Source organism: Octodon degus, unplaced genomic scaffold (genome assembly GCF_000260255.1).
Source record: "Octodon degus isolate 3935 unplaced genomic scaffold, OctDeg1.0 scaffold00001, whole genome shotgun sequence".
In the NCBI taxonomy this organism is placed as follows: Eukaryota; Metazoa; Chordata; class Mammalia; order Rodentia; family Octodontidae; genus Octodon; species Octodon degus.
Window position 1 is genome coordinate 29,182,834 of NW_004524577.1, and position 18,428 is coordinate 29,201,261.

At 37.0% G+C, this 18,428-nt stretch overlaps 1 pseudogene; it reads left to right on the forward strand.

The window, feature by feature from the left end:
• The first annotated feature begins 580 nt into the window (after positions 1 to 580).
• LOC111815012 overlaps positions 581 to 18,428 on the forward strand; it is a 120,448-nt pseudogene continuing 102,600 nt past the window's right edge.

Genomic DNA, 18,428 nt, shown 5'->3' on the forward strand with positions numbered 1-18,428 from the left:
TCCAGACAATATACCCAAACCAAAGGCTGACAGTACTGCAGCTAATAGACGACAGCTCTGACTTTTTTTAAAGCTTTGCTTTCAAGTGATGAGAGCCACCTCTCCCAGCCATACGTAGGAAGTTCCACATTCAGTTCCCCCTTCAGAGGCATGATTGGCATGGTGGCCCCAAAGTCTTTTTGGTTTGAAGTGGGGCATCCTACGATGCAATTTACAGCTTAGAGCTATGTTGTTGAATACAGCCATGTCCGTAGGTAACCACTGAAACTTTGAAACACAGCTATTTTGAATTGAGATATGCTAGAATTGTAAAATGAATATTGATTTTGAAGAATGATAAAGAATTTAAAAACCTTTGTTAATGATTTTTTAAATATTGATTACCATTTGAAATGACAATATTTGTGCGTTTTAACTTAAACAAAATACATTGAGGCAATGAATATTTTTTCTTAATTTTTCTTTTTTCTTTCACTTGTTGTTCACCTTATTGTTCTAGTGACCTGAACTTGTTTAGAACCCTCGTGGCCACATGAGTGGGCTTTAAACCATATCTAGTTCCAGAGGAAATAAACTTCACATGGATACAAGGCACAGGCAAGCTTCCCAGGGGAAACTCATGATCCAGAGGCAATTTCTGTATCTGATGCATCTCAAAGCTAGAATCCATCAGCTAAAGGAGGACTTGGACACCATGAAGAAGGAACCTATGGAAAAGGTATGTACAGTTCTGCATAAATCATATTTCTACATTCTTTCTCCCAAAGACAGCTGTAGAATTTATATTAGGACAGAGAAAATAGATTAAAAAATACCCAACACACTTTTTGAGGGTGCTTGGACACTGGGTTCAAACTGATTTTCACTCCAGTGTCTCATGAAAAATGTAAGTAGCCTGCATTCTTTAAAAATATAGTTACTCACTAGGGAGACAGTATGATGTTTACACATATGGGCCTGATTTATTTCATTTATGAGTGTAACTTCTAGTTGTATCTGTTTAACTATAAAAGCCTTAAATATACATTTCTTCATAGCTGGGAAATACTCCATCATATAAAAATACCACCTCTCTTATCCATTCCTCAGTTGATGGGCGTTTGGGTTGTTGCCGAGATTGAGCTATGATTAATTGTGCTTCTATAGTATAGGAACCTGAATGAGTAAATAAACTTTGAAAGGTACAATAGATATAGGAAAAGAGAGAGAAAGTGATTAAAAGAAATAACAAATGGGATGAAGGAAAGGAGAAAAGAAAGGGGAAAAAGGGAAGAGAAAAAGTCATGCATATATATATATATATATATATATATATATACACACACACACACAATAGCTAAGATGACTGTGTTACTAATTTCTTTTGTGTTTTTGAAGGTAGTAGTTAATGCTTAAAATTTTTATGTTGAACAATTTTACAGACTTCTATCTAGTCATCTGAGCAACTACACTGATGACAACAATGTGCAACATAACAATCCCCATTGAATACCTAGTATCTTGATGATTACTTTGAAATTGTGTACTGTTTCTGTCTTATTATTTTTTTATTCTCTTTAAAATAAAAAAATAAATTCATAAATATAGTTCTTTAATGAGTTTCCCAGTGCTGTGTGGAGGTTGAAGTAGCCTTGCCAAGAAGCTCTTGTGTTGGACTCACTGGTTCTCAGTCTTGACTGTGCATCAGGATCACCTGAAGAACTTGTTCTAACAGGGAAACTGAGGCAGGAAGATAGCAAGCCTGGGCAATTTTTGTGACTGAGTGATATCCGTCTCAAATTCTAAAAAATGAAAACTTAAAAAGCTAAAAAATAAAAGCCCTGGGGTCATAGCTCAGTGTGAAAGCCTTGAGTTCAATCTTCAGTATGATAAACAACAAATACAACAATGTAACTTTTTAATGTTATTATTATAGTGATTAAATCCAGGGCCTTTTTACCAAGCTACATTCCCAGCCCCCTTTACACAATTTTGAGACAGTGTCTTGTTGAGTTGTCACTAAATTGCCCATGCTAGACTCACGTTTGCAGTCCTCCTGATTCTGCTGCCCAGAGTTCTTCGATTACAGGAATGTGCCACTACATCAGGCTAAAATGAGCTTTGTTCATGGATCAGTTGACTTGCTATGGTGGTATAAGTGAAAAGCTGGCTGAGTTTGAATGGCAGATGTACTCAGGGATGACCCAGGAAGACTGTGGTGAGGGAGAAATGCTGTCAAGAGGGCAGACCTTCACAGTTAGTGAACATACCATTTTGGTGTGGAAAGAGAAAAGGCCAAAGGTAGGTTACTCACAAACAGTAATCTGGCTGGTTAGTCAGGGGCCTGAAAGGAGCAAGATGGCAAGTTAAGGGGCCAAAAAACATGGAGAAGAGCTGTATTTATAAAAGTGTGGGAGTGGGCATAATGATGATTTTCATATGCATACCAGAGAGTATCTACAAAGGTGAACAGAAACACTGAAATGATACCCAGGATTTGAAGGCAGATTTATTTATGTCAACAAACATTGATGGCGATCATTCCCAAAATATCAGGCCCTGATCTCTGGTGGTCTATGGCTTACATGAGATAAATAAGTAGGAAGTACAGAAGCAGAATGGCTTGTCAATTAGGGACTGGTATATACAATGTGCCTCATAGTAACCAGCTAGGCTCCTCAGTGACAAATATTTCCAAAAGTAACAGGAACTATAACTATTACTTGGACAACCAACAAACTGAAGCATACTGGCTGGGGGGGAGGTGGGGACAGCATCTTTTTGCTATATTTGCCACTCTACAATGGCCCTAACAATCCATATAGAAAGTTCACCTTAAAATTATTTTTTTTTTAAAAATGTATTTGGTAGAGGGACTCACTATGCAGCTTGGACTCATAGTGATCCTCCTATTTTCAGACTCCCCAGCACTGGGATGACAGGCTTGTGCTAGCACACCTGGACTCAGTCACTGGCTCAGCGTGCCTGGCATGTGGGATGGGGATCGACCCTTGTCCCTGCACTTGCCAAAGCAGGCACTTAATCCACTGAATCCACTGAGCTGTCTCACTGGCTTAACAGGTTTTTTTTTTTTTTTTTTTTTTTTTCTGAACTGGGGATTGAACTCAGGTCCTTGCTCTTGCCAGGGTAGCACTTATTCCACTGAGCCATCTCCCCAGCCCCCTAGGTTTCTTTTTGAGAAGTAAAGGGGATGAACATACAATCTCTAAGCTATTTTGACATTATTTTCTTTTTTTGGATTAAGTGATTGCACTAGGGGGAATAAAATTGTTAGGTGAAGTGATTGAGATGTAGATGCCAAAAACAAGAATTTCAGACTTTAAAACATGAAATTAAGCATTGTGAATTTTATTATTTTAGATATCAAATTTGGATATGGCCTACAAAAATACATAATCCAATTTTCCATTTTGTTGATGGAAGACCTCAGGAGGTTCTTGGGATGAGTTCTCTGGCTTTCAAGTTCATGAGATACTTTAAAAAATATTATAATCTTATTTATGAGAATCATGTTGAAAAAAAATTTAAAAATCTTCCCTCACAGCAATTTCTGTTATAACTGAAAGGCTTAGGAGGAAGCAGGAGACATAATTATCAGAATAATGTAAAATAACTCCTATCACCTTACATAGCTAAAGGTAAATTGAAGGTGTGATTAAGATTGAAAACCTTGAGGTGAGCCCAGTGTTCACCCTTCTAATCCCTGCACTCAGGAAGCTGAGGCAGGAGGATGGGGAGTTTGAGGTCAGCCAGAGCTACAGAGTGAGTTTAAGATCATCCTGTACTTTATAGCAACCCTGCCTCAAAAGAAAAGAAAACAAACCTCATGCGAGAGGATTAGCTCCTCTGACTCAGAGGCTCAGCCTACAAACGTGGTCCCTTAACAGAGAGGTTTCCAAACTGATTAGAAAAATGAGTCGGTAGAAGGAGGTATCAAAGTATGAAAGGACAAATCCCTGGTTTCTGGATTCAATGAAGAGGAAGGAGTCAGAGAGCCAAGTGATAGAACTAGGCTTTGGAGCCAGGAAAAACCCTTAGCTGATATCCAAGAAAATTTTGGGTCTTAGTTTTATGAGGACCTGAATTCTCCCAACTATATGGATGAGCAAAGAAATGGATTTTAATTTTTACCTTCTAGAATGAAATATATCCCTCCAACACCTTAATTTTTGTGTAGTGAGACCAGGCTGAACTTTTGACTTACATAAATGTTATGCATTTATATTGTCTTGATCTCAAACACCATGGTAATTTGTTTCTGCAGCACATAGACAAAGAACACACTGCCTTTCCTGGCCTGTGTTTCCTCATTTGACAAAATGAGATATTACATGAGACAGTCCCTGGAAAACTTGAAAATGTCAAGTACACGAAGCAAACAATACAATGTTAGAACAGTTGAGGTGGTACTCTCAGGGGAGGTCTTGATGCAAATAGTCAAATAACACTCCTGTTTTCAATGCTTGGAAATGTAATAAGATAAGGGAAGTAAATTATTTCAAACTTTGCTTTGGTACATTAATATTTGACAATATTAAGGACTAATGAGGTCACAGAAGTAAACACAGAGATAGGTATTCCATTGCCATCCAAATATTGTAGGTGCATGAATTCAGCAAAATATTCCAATATAGTCCCCTCAGGATTTATCCTGAGATCCTGTACCTCATATTGTAGATCCTTTGTCAGTGTCAGCCATGTGGAGGAGTCACGGCCATTGCTTGGCCAATGTGCTCTCTGTGAAAGCCTGAGAGAATGTTTTCTCTCCATGTGACTGTCCTTAGGCACACTCTACATCATCGATCACTTTCCTCTTTGGCCCCATAATCTCCTTGATCAGAAAATTTGGGACACTACTGAGTTACATGACATTACAGTACAAGTTCTCATATGTCCTAAGTCTTAATTGACCTTAGAAGGCTAGGGCCAAAATGTTAGCTTTCCTTACAGCCCTCCTTTTTCTCTAATTTTGGTCTGTAAACTTAGGTTGTTAACCATCCAGAAGACAAGCTTATTGTTATTACCATACAACCGAGGCTATTAAGCTTAACCTCACTATCTGTCTGAATGTCAAACATCTTAGGCATAACATGGAACAGGTATTTTTCATCAAGTATTGATATGTTGAACTTTAAGTCCCTATAGAATATGAAGTTGACTCTGCTTCATGCAATCTATTTCTTTCCTGTATTGCTCATTCAAGGAATCTATCACTGTTCTAATCTCCTCTATTTTTTTTTTTATCAGTGTCTTCTTGATAAGCAGTTGTTAATTTTTTTTTACTTCAGAGTTTACTTCTGGTCTGATATTCTCTATATGTTTCTGCATTTGATTCTTTATTTCAGATACTCTTAATTCAGAGATGTCTGCTTTCATTTCAGGGATTAATTCTGATATTAATTCCCGTGTACCTTTCTGCTGTTGTTTCTTTACTTCAGACACTGTTAATTCTTTGATTTCTTTTTTTATTTCAGAGATTAATTCTCTTTTGAGTTCCTCTATACGTTTCTGCCGTTGTTTCCTTACTTCAGATGCTATTAATTCCAACATTTCAGCTGTGTTATTGTCCTTTGCACTTGTTTTGGGTGAGCTTGGGACCTTAGATTGCATTTTGCTCTTTTTCTTTGACATTTTGTATAACACTGTCCACTGAGATTTTGTGTAGAGCTTTGGTGCAGTTGTAACCTTAGCACATAGTAAAATTCAGGTACCAATTTACTAAGTTCTAGTTCATCCAGTTGTGCCTGGCTTGGATCTGGCTACTGTGCTCAGCTCCTTTCTGCTACTGCCCTTGGAGGTGGGACTGCTGTGCCTCTCTGGCAAGATGTTCTGCTCCTGGTTTAGCTGTGTGGTTTTGATGCTAGTCGCACTGCAGGGACTTCAGCTGCAGAGTTTCACCCTAGGCCTGTTTGCCAGGCCTGGGCTGGGTCTGAAGGGGTATGACGGTGGGTGGGGGGCAGGAGAGCACAGAAGCTCTCCCACACACTCACTGAGCCTGGGCTTTGGAGGGTCTGGAGGGCTCCCAAGAGCGTGGTAGAAGTTCTCACTCACAGGGCGGGCTTGGGATGGCTCTCGAGGGGCAGGGGAGGTCCAGAGAATGTGGAGAAAGGTCTCTCTCATGTGGATGTTCTGGGCTTGGTCTGGCGAGTGCAGGACAGTGCAGAAGTTCTCACACACTCGCAGGACTTTGGGTTGGGTGGATCTCTCCTTTGTAATTTTATAGCAATATTAATTTACAATTATTTCCTTTAAGGCTAGATATAATATGTGCTCATAGTTTGGGTTATGCCAAATTCTTATTTAGTTTCATTTAGAGATGTACTGATAGAATTTATCTGTCTAAAAGGCTACATGAAGTTATTTTCTGTCTCCTAGATAGCTTTGGAGACCCATATCGCTTAATTTGTAACATGTAAGTAAAGAAATGGACTTTCAATATATCATCAAAAATGTGAGCTCATAGAACCTAAATGTTTTGCATTTGCCATACTGAACAAGCATCTAAATTTTCAATGATGGGGGATGGGTAGATAGCTCAGTGCTCTAAGTACCTGCCTGGCAAGTATCAAGGTCCTGGGTTCAATTCCCAATACTGCATGCCATGCTGGCCCCATACCATGCTGGCATAGCACATGTCCGTAATCCCAGCTCTGGGGAGGCTGAAACAGGAGGATCACTAAGAGTCTAAATGGCATAGTGATACTTTGTACCAATTTTTTTTAATTGCTACTATGTGGGAAACTTTGTCCTAATTCATCCTTTTTTAAAAAAAATTTAAGGACATTACACGATATTTTGAACAGTGCAGGTAGAATTTTAGGGACTAATAATATCCTAGATGGTAAGTTCTAGGTCTCAAATTAATTTGATGTTTGTGAAGGACTGATTTTAAAAAGTATTTATTGATTTTGTTTTAAGCCTAGATGTATTAGACAAGACCAGCATGAAAGACTGACATAAATGACAATACTAACCTGCCAAAGTTTTATTTCTTAACCAATAAACAGGAACAGTGACTTTAAGGGTACAAAAGGGACAGATCCAAAGGTTAGCCAGATATTTAAATTTTTATACAAGAATAGGACTTTAAAATCATAAGTGAATTATACCTGAAGATTTAAAAGAAAAGACATACATATGAATGAAAAATAGGTGATATATTAGATAAATTGAAGCTATAGAATAAACCAAATTGGCCAGTAATGGAAGAAATAATGCATTTTGGAATTTTTCTGAACATACTTTAATAAATATTTAAGCTATTATTGATGAAAAGATAAGGAAACTAGAAGAGGGGTTAATAGGAGCTACTCAGCTGGGAGCACACAATAATGCAAAACAAAACTGACAAAAAAGTAAAGCAAGAGTGACCTGTCCAAAAAATTATGTGGTCTGAAATGCACAACATTTCAGTTTGAGAAAGTAAAGAGATACTAAAGGTTATAAAACACTCCAAACTTGATAAATGTGTCAACCCATAGACCCAAGACATTTATCAGATCCTAAGAAAGATAGCAAGGATTTAGAAAGATGAAAATCATAGAGAAAACTCTGAAAGAAGTTAAGAAAATATACATATAATAGCATAACAATAAGACTGACCTGTATTTCTCTTTGTAGATAATACACTTCAAAAGACAATGGAGTTACATGCAATAAGTTAATTACAATAAATTAATGGTACATTAAAATTAATGTACAATAAAAATAGGCTAAGAGAATTAAAATTGAATAGAATAGTACAAGAAATAGAACTCTTTCACATCCTGCAAGATGACAGGTGAAAAAACTGAGAAGTCAGACACTAAAGAGAAGAAACCCAAAACCCAGAAGGCTTCTGCCAGTAGTAGTTGTAAAAAGGGTAAGGTGAAGAAAGCAAAGAAGTCCAAGAACAGGAAGCCCCACTGCAGCCGAAATCCTGTCCTTGTTAGAGGAATTGGTAGATACTCCTGATCTGATATGTATTCCACAAAGGCTTTGTACAAGAGAAAGTACACAGCTGCTAAATCAAAGGTTGAGAAGAAAAAGGAGAAAGTTCTTGCTACAATCAGAAAATTAGTCGGAGGTAGCCCAGTGGTTAAGCTTTGAAAAAATGCCCAGATACTACCCTACTGAAGATGTGTCCCAAAAGCTCTTGAGCCACGAAAAGAAACCCTTCAGTCAAAATGTGCGGAAACTTCAAGCTAACATCACTTCCGGCACCATCTTGATCATCCTCACCGGGCATCACAGAGGCAAGAGAGTGGTCTTCCTGAAGCAATTGGCCAGTGACTTGTGACTGGGCCTCTTAGCCTTAATCATGTTCCTCTACAAAGAACATACCAGGAATTTGTCATTGCCACCTCTACAGAAATTGACGTCAGCAAAGTGAAAATCCCCAAACACCTCACTGATGCTTACTTCAAGAAGAAGAAGCTGCGGAAGCCCAGACATCAGGAGGGTGAGACCTTTGACACTGAGAGATACCAGATTTCAGAGCAGCGCAAGGTGGATCAGAAAGCAGTGAACTCACAGATTTTAGCAAAAATCAAAGGTGTTCCTCAGCTCCGGGGCTACCTGCGATCCGTTTTGCTTTGACAAATGGAATTTATCCTCATAAATTAGTGTTCCAAATTTCTTATTAAGAACCTAATTAAATACCTGATACATTAAAAAAAAAAAAAGAAATAGAACCATGCTGTAGTTATTTGTCAGCCTAATTTTTGACAAGGCAAGAAAGCAATGTGATAGAGGAAAGTCCAATATTTTTTCATAAGTGATGCTAGAATAATTGTGTGTCTAAATGGAAAAGAAGGTTTGGCACAGACACTACGTCATGCATACAAGAGAAAAAAATAAGTTGAGAAGAATCATCAACTAAAACATAAACGTTAAATCTATAAATCTTCTAACGCAAAACAGGAAAATATCACTTTTCTACTGGCAAAGATTTCCTTAACTAAGTACTGCAGAGATTCATCAAAGGAAAAGAATATTACTCGTGCTTCATCAAAATGGAAACTCTCATTAAATAGCCCATTAAAGTAATGGATATCTGAAGCAAATGCAGGGAGAAAATATTCACATTTTACATTTGTATAAAGGCCTTGTATTCATAATGTATAAATAACTTATTATTTAATAATAATGGTGCAGATAGGCAGAGGGCCGAACAAGATACTTCACAATAGAAGAATACCAATGTTCCATAAATAAATTAAAGTACACTCAATATCTCCATTCTCAAGGGAAATATAAATTCATACAAAACTAAAATACCACTATAAACACTTTAGAAAGAATTAATTTAATTTTTTATTTTAATCCTTTATTTATTTATTTATTTATTTATTTGGTGCAGGGTCTCACTACGCAGCTCAGACTCATAGTGATCCTCCTATCTCAACCTCCCCAGTGCCTGGATTATAGGCATGTGCCACCACGCCTGATTTTGGTGACCAGGTTGGTGCAGGGCTGGCAAGGATGCAGTATCAGGGATTGAACCCTGATCCTTGTGCTTGCCAGGTAAGAGCTTAGACCATTGAGCTATATTCCCAGCCTAGAACAAATTAATTTTAAAAGGCTGAGAAAACCAAATATTAGTGAAGACATTGAAAAACTATATTTCTTTCTTTTTCCTCTTTCTTTCATTTTAAAATTTCTTATACATCAGTGGAAATGTTAAATGGTAGAACCATTTTTGGAAAATGTCTTATAGTTCTTATAAGATAAATCAAATTCCTAAACAATGGCAGAACAATTCTAGTATTAGACAAAGAAATCATACACTTACCAAAAAGATTTATACAACCGTATTGGCATCAGCTTAATTTTTTTGTACACTCAAAACTGTGAACAATACAAATGTACATCAGTAGGAAAATAAATTGTAGTATACTAATATACTAGATTATATATCGATATATGCAATACAGAAAATGGATGCATTTTAAAACACTAATTTGGCTAGGCATAGGGGCAAATGTTGGAATCAAAACACTCTGGGAAGCTGAGGGAGGAGGATCTCAAGTTCAACCCCCATCTGGGCAACTTGGCAATTTAGGGGTTTGAAGACCCAGCCTCAGAATGAAGAGCTTTTAAAAAGGGCCAGGGAAGTAACTTAGTGTGGATGGTCTGGACTTAATCTGTACTGACACACAAACAAACAGACAGACACAGATAGACAGACAAATAGACAAATCTTGACAAACAAAAACATTAAGTTGAACAGCAATAACAACAACAAAACAGATGCAAAATAATACATACTGTATGCTTTCGTCTACATGCAGTTCTATAACAAGATAAAGTCTGGGGATAGAATTAAGAGCAGTGGTTATCTCTGAAGATGGTCCAAGAAAGCGAACTCCTGGCAGGTGCGGTGGTGCGTGCCTCTAATCCCAGCTCTCCAGAGACTGAGGCAGGAGGATCACCTGCCTGGACTACATGGTGAGTTCAAGGCTGGCCTGAACTAGATATCAAGATTCCCTCAAACCAAACAAAACAGAAAGGGAACTCCTCTACAAAGAGGAATGAGGGACTGCTCTGTCTTGCACATTTCTGTATGTACATTATGTCTCAAGTTATAACACAGAGAAATTGAGGTAACAATAGTCATTCTTTTAGGAGAATTTTGTAGGAATTACATGAAATAGTATATGTAAACCGCTTACAATAGTGCCTGATAAGTCTGAGGTAATAAAAAGGCCTTGGAAATTGTTATTACAGGAAAAAAAAAACATAGAACATATATGCAGCAGAATATTGTTCAGCCATAAGAAGAATAAAATACTTATTTGAGATTTTTAACATAGGCAGAACATAGATGGAGATCATTATGTTAAGTGAAATAAGCCAGAGCCAGAAAGAAAAGTACCACATGTCTCACTTAAGTGTGGAACCTAAGAAAGGTGATCTCATGCAAGTGTAGAATAAGTTGATGGGCAATTCCCAGAGACTGGGGAGAGGATTAGGGAAGGAACAGCAGAGGCAGGCTGGTCATGGGTACCAGGTTGCAATTAGGAGAAAGATGTCCTGGCTTCTTTTGTACCACAAATGGTATTACACTGCACATCTGAAAAAGCAAGAAGAAAAGACTCAGAATGCTTTCACTGTAAAGAAATGGGATTAGATGTGTTTAGGCTGATTTAAGCAATATACTATATATGTATGTGGTATTGATATGTATATTTTTATCATTTAAAAATATAAACAAAAAAAGAAGTCACTCTCATGATTTATGTTCCTTTATGTAGGCTCTATGCATTTAATGTGCTGCGGTGTGGCTCTATGCATTTTAAGCTGTGGAATGTTTTAAGCTGTGGAATGTATTTCAGAATGTAGAAATGAGATGCCTGGACTGGGACCTTCCTGGGGTTCAGCTCTGTAGTCTTACAGGCTTTGCAGGTGTTTCTACCTGTGAAACCTTGATCCTCCCCAATTCCCCATCCAAGGCTTCTCCACCAGCTGACTTCTAAGTGACTGCAAGTTTTCTTTCCACTCCACTATCTAGAAGGTCAAACACAAGTACTTAATCCCGCGATCAAATTAATACAATTAGACTTTTGTTTCCTCCCCTAAAAGGATCTTAAGCCTCTACAGAATACAGTGTTTACAATACATGTAAAGAGAAATGCACTAGAAAATACTCTGGATATAATACTGTATCTTCAAAATCCATAGCCCGAAGTGCTCATCTGAGGAGATAAAAATGGTGTTTGCTTGAATTCTATAGGGAATGTTCCATTCACAAAGCATTTAGGTGCCAACGTTTTAGCTAAATGGTGGGGTAAAATAGTAGAAAATCAACTTCTCTAAGGGATACATGGAAACGAAGTATTGGAGTAGTTCTAGTACAGAATATGATGGGTATTAGAAGGAATTTAGTTTTTTTTATCATTCTGGCATAGAAAGAAAACATTCACTGACACATGCCAAAGAGTGAAACACAAATGGTAAAATTATAGAGTTGGAGATAATTTGTTTTTGGCCTATTTTTTTTTTTTTTTTTTTTTTTTTTTTTTTTTTTTTTGACAGTGAGTAGACAGTAAGTAGACCTTGGCTTAACATTGTTTCTTGGGTCTTGCTTTCATAGAGACTTAAAAGTGCAAAACATCTTGCCCACTCTGCAAATTTCAAGCAAAATATCTGGGGCAGTTTTTATAAGATAGATAGTAGTTTAGAATAAAGAAACCACAGGAGACTAAAATAGCAAAATAATGTATTACATAAGCACAAAGCCAATTTGCCTTGGTATGATAATTCCACCTTCTCTGAAAACTAGATGTAATAAAATGTGCGCCAGTTAGCGGGCAGCAGACTCATTATGCTGATTCCAGATAATTGTAGTGTTGGACCAAGCAGGGCTGAGCAGCAGCTGGCTCGCAGATTAATCTGTGCGTGTGTGTGTGTGTGTGTGTGTGTGTGTGTGTGTGTGTGTTTTAAAAACTTAGAGGAGCAGTCAGGGTGCATGTGCAATTTTTTTCTCTATTGTTTGGAACATGGGTATTTTATATTTTATGTTAAAAAACCTTTTGAAGTTAGACATTATATTAGAAAACACATTTTGTGAAAAACTTCAGCAAGGGAGAAAACATTAGAGAGGTTTGTTTCTTCTGGCTGTTTTAGCACTCAGAATTACTTGAGATTTTCTAAAATCATGTATTTCTGTAGATTATAATGGTTGACTAAAATTTTTATTTCTTAGTTTTCCTAAGAAACTGTATTCTGTGGGAATTTTTCAAAGAGGAGATCTGACGAGTGAAAGACCAGAAAGAAAATCCCGAGAACAGCTTATAGAGAAAAATTGGCACAGAAAATAGAAAATAATTATGGTGTTCTAAAATGGAGGAGAATGCTAGAAAATTAGTCCCTCAAAGCTACTTGATTTTTAAAAATTATGTGCAGATGCCTCACTTTTCTTGTTGTTGACAAAAAATACTCAGCACCCAAAACTAAGGGAGGAAAGGTTTACTTAAGCTTAGTTTGTAGATTTTCATACTCAGCTGGCTCCAAGGCAGGGAGGCAGAGAGGCAAGGCTGAGGCGAAAAGGTCCGTGCTAAATCAGGGAAGACAGGAGGAAGCAACACAGTGAAGAAGCAAAGCACCTTATTTCTGTTTCTTTTTATTCCATAAAGTCTGCCTGTCTCCACCCATGGTGGAGTTCCCTCACTCCCAGTGTCGCATCCCTAATCTGAGCATCACACAACCTAATCCAGCCACCTTCAACCCCTCCTCCCCCACCTATGACTGTATGAGGCTTTGGGGCTACATCTAGAGATAGATCTAAAAAAACATTTCTATTGTAGCTGAAAGAGTTTGGAATTTTGTTGTTTTGCAGTGGTCTTGCTGTTAAATTACCTTTTCATGCATAAAATCATTTCAGGTTGGCATGCACTAGATCTTTCCCCTACTACATCAGAGTAACTAGAAACTCTTCCCTCAAAATGTTACAGAAAATTAAGTCTCTCAAATATCCCTGTATACCTAAAGGCTGACTTCAGGGAAAGTCAGCCTGCAGTCCCCAAACATCCACCTGCAAGCAGAGAAATACAAATAAATTATAAATCAGCTCTTCCAGGTTTTATAAATCCAGTTGCCGCTATGCTTAACACTAGAATGGATAGAAACTATTGTAGGCAAAGCTACAAACAACAAGAAACACAAGACCCTCTTAAGCAAATATCCTTAAAGAATTTTGTTCCTATTGCTTTTTACACAGTTTGAGTCAAACAAGAAAACTTTCAAATAATACAACTAAATTTTATGCAAATCCAAGGCTAAACAAAGATACTTTGAGAATACAGATGTGCCTATATTGTTCCAGTGCTTACCACAGAAATGTTTGTTATTATTTGTCAATTGGGTCAGACATACATTTATAAATGCTATACCTATTGTTTTTGAACAGTTCTAATCCCACAGTTTAGAAATAACAACATGGCCAGAATTTATTTTATTGTATTTTTTTATTTTCTCGGTACCGGGGATCAAACTTGGGACCTTACACTTACCAAACAGGCACTTATGCTGCTGAGCTATATCCCTGGCCCACAAAATTTATTTCAAAATATGTTTTAATTTGAGCTAATTCCTTGAAATATAGCGTGTTGGGGGAGGTGTGCCTCATTGCATTTGTATTTTCTTGTTATTTATGTATTTATTATTAATTATAAAAATATGTACACTACATTTCAGAGGGAGGAGGATAAAATAAACAGAAGACATTAATAATTATTCAGTCTTGCTCAATCATTCCATTTCACGCTTGAAGGACAAAGCTTTTTCTGAATGGAAAATGTGGAGCGTCATCTAGTCATGTGTGGCTGCTCATAACTTCTCTACATGTTGGTGATGGCAAGCTACTGCTATAAGTGACATCTTTTATAATGTTATTTCTACCCGGTGACTCTTCAGGAGATTGTCCCCACAGCCTCTGAGGGCTGAGTTTTTAACTGTAGACATTTCTACTTGATTCTCACTGTGTGGAGCCATCCAACACCTGACCTCTGAGAAAGTCAAGTCAAGTTTGGAGACTCTGCAAAGCAGAGCTTCATATGCGTGTGTCTCCACAAACCCCCTGGGGAATTTTAGGCTTATGATTCACATGAAAGAAAGTATACAATTAATTACTTAGGGTTTTAGCATAACATAATTAAGCACATAAAGTTCTTACAGAGGTTGACTCCTTGTGTCCTACCTTGTAAACCTGCAGAAAGGGACAAGTCAAAGCCAAGAATATCCAACAATAACAAGGAAGTTTAGAGTCAAGATCTTGAGACAGTGAGAAAGACAACCCTTAGGGCTGAGAGTTTCAGTGGGGCAGAAATAGCCAGGTTGAAGAACAATGGTTGATTAATTTCACCATATTACTCCTAGTTTATACTGTGTACTCACATTAATCAAAATTTAAGTTGTTTCTCATTTATAGATGAAAAGCCACATCTGTTAACCTCTGCATAAAGAATGCTTATGTAACCACTATTGATTTTGCTTTGGGTTGAGGAGACACTTCTTTCCTCCTAACCCCACTGTTTCTCTGAGTCTTTCTTCTTCACTGTCCGCTTTCCTTCCTCCTCAGGTTGTTCCCTGGAAGCTGAGGCTGACCTTGGCATCCACCAACTTACTCACATGACATTCCTGAAACACAGCAGGCAGACTTTGTTTCACTTTTGTCATTCTGAGCATTATTAATCCTCCCTGTACCAACTATGTATCCTGATTCTACTTTTGAGTATTCATTCTGCCTACCCACCCTCTTTGAAATAAAACTAGGTGCTTTTTACATTTTATGTAGTCTTTTATTTTATTTATTTATTTTTATGTAGTCTTAATAAGTAAACTTGACTTAATTAGGGGAGCAAATAATATTTTAGACAAAGCAAACACTAACATATCCACACAAATTTCAAATGTGATGCCTCTTTGGACATAAATATTCCTCTCATTTTTCTGGGTCTGGATTTTCTCATATATAAAGAGATCCATCAAACTCTATCTATAAGCAAACCAGAAATGTACTTAGCTCCTTACAACACTACTTAGCATCCTTGTTGCTGTTTTCTTTTAAAAGATACCACAGTGTCTCTCTCTCTCTCTTTTTTTTTTTTTTGGTGGAACCAGGGATTGAACTCAGGACTCTGTGCTTGCCAGGCAAGTGCTTATTCTAATGAGCTATCTCCCCTGCCCTAGTGTTTCATTTTATTACCCAGGCTGACCCAAGACAGAATGTGGATCTTCAATCTTCCCTGTTGTATGCTCTCTCTTTCAATTAACAATGAAATGAATTGTATTTTTCCAGTCTTACTTCCACCCACCCAGTCTTTTCTGTCTCTACTATTATGTCCTAGTTCCTTCACCATCTTGTTTTTTTTTTAAATTATGTTTCATTTTTTAAAGAACACAAAATGGTAATAGAAAAAAAAACAGCATTAGAAACAACACAAAATTTCGCTAAACAAAGTAATAGGAATTCAATAATGGTTGCTGTATTGCATGATGTTATCTTGAAATTTGTTGTTCTGGCTTACCATATGCCCATATACAAATGTGCAAGACTGGTTTAAAGGGAAAAAAGACAATAGCAACAAAGTTGTAAGAAATTCAAAAAGGAAATAAAAAAGATAAAAGAAACAAGTTTTAAGCATTAACTGCTCCTTTCAAAAGATCGGCAGAAATCAACAGTACAATTATCCAAACTATCCTGCATGCGTGCATAAATACATCTTTTTCCCTTCTTTCTTTTGTCCTTTTCCTCATCCCAGTTTTTCCTTCCCATTGAAAAAATTATTTCCCTTTCATAGTCTCTACTGTATCTTTCTAATTTTATTTACTGTTTCAGGTTCTCAAACCAGCAAGACAATACAATGCTTGCACATGCATCCATTTATCCACAAAAGCCTCAAATTTATCTTTTTTTGTGGATGAACAATACTTTATTGTGTAAAAATCCTTATCTTTTTTAATCCATTCCTCAGTTGATGGGAATTTGGGTTGTTTTCAAGATTTAGCTATGATAAACTGTGCTGCTATAAACATGGGTGCACCTATGTCACTGTGGTATGGTGATTTAAGTTCTTTTAAAAATTATCTCAGAGGGAATAGTTGGCTTGAATGGGACCTCCAATCCTAGGTTTTTGAGGACTCTCCATGCGGATTTCTATAAAGTTTGTGCCAGCTTGCACTCCCAACAACAGTGGAGGTGGGTTCTTTTTTCCCTACAGCCTCTCCAGCATCTGTTATTGGTTGACTTCTTGATGAAGTCATTCTTTCTGGTGTCTCAGTGTTGTTTTAATTTGAATCTCTTGAATGACCAGAGATGCTGAACATTTTTTCATATATTTATTTGCCATTTATAACTCTTCCTTTGTAAAGTGTATATTCATCCGAGATATCCATTTTGGATTTTGTCTTTGAATTTTGGAGGCCCAATTTTTGAAATTCTTTATATGTTCTAGGTAGGAGTCCTTTGTCTGAAGGAGAGCCTGCTATAATTTTTTTCTTCATTCATGGATTTCATTTTTACTCTGTTGGTGATTTCTTTTGATGTGCAGAAAATTTTCAAAAAGATGAGATCCTAATTGTTTATTCTTTGAAGTATTTCCCATGCAGTTTGATTTTTCTTCATGAATTCTCTACCTATCCCTATATCCTTAAAATTTTTACCTACTTATACAGAGAAAACTATAGTACTCTGAAAAAAGAGATTGAAGAGGATTCCAGAAAATGAAAGACATTCCTTGCTTCTGGGTAGGAAGAACCAACATTATGAAAATGGCAATACTTCCAAAATTGTTACACAGATTCAGTGCAATCTTGGTTAAATACCACTAGTATACCTCACAGAGCTAGAAAAAGTTCCTAAAATTCATCTGGAACCAGAAGAGACCTAGAATGGCAAAAGCAATCCTGGTAACAAAGTAAAGGCTGGAAGCATCGCAGTCCCTCTCTTGAAATTACACCACAAACTACTGTGATAAAGTCAGCATGGTACTAGCAAAAAGCAGACCAGAGGATCAATGGAGCAGATTAGATGATACAGACACAACAACAAACACACGCAGCTGCCTGATCTTTGATAAAGCATCAGACATGTTCCCTGGAAGAAAGATGGCCTCTTTAATAAATGTTGCTGGAAAAACTGGCTTACCATACGCTGAAGGCTTAAAATAGACCCATGCCTGTCATCATGTACAACACTACAGTTAAAATGGATCAAAGATTTTTGTATTGAAAACATCCTGAGTTTAGTTAATAGTAATACATTCAGGTTGTTTTCCTAATGATGATAAATACATAGTATCTGCTTGATAAAATGTTAATATTAGGAGAAGTTGGGTAAAGAGTATATGAGAACCCTCCATCTTATCTTCACAACTTTTCTGTAAATCATTTTATTTATTTGTTTACTTATTTATTTGGTATACAGTCTCACTACACAGCTCAAATTTATAGCTGTCTTAATCTACATTTTTCTGTCTTAATCTCCTCAGCTTTGGGATTACAGGCATGTACCACCACATGTAGTTTCGGTGGCCACCATGGCACACCCTGGGGTTCTGGGTCAAGCTTGGCATGTGGTACTGGAAATGGAATCCAGGTCCTTGCACTTGCCAGGCAGACACTTAGACTATAGACCTATCTCCTCAGCCCTGTAAATCTTTTTTTTTTCAAACCAAATTGGTAGGACAGTTTCAATAATTAACACATTGCATACATTCTTCCTAGTGGTTAATTGCTGTATAAGATACAGACTTGATATCCTATTTAAAAACACCAGAGAATGTAACTATATATCTATCCTAACCACTTTGAATACACAGATATAAAATGAACATTCATCTGTATCCCCTTTTTTTTGTTAAGTTCCGTTATTTGAATATTATAGGTGTGTAAACTCAGCAAAATATTCTAAAAGAGTCCAGTAGTCCATAATAGTATTGGCTCTTCCG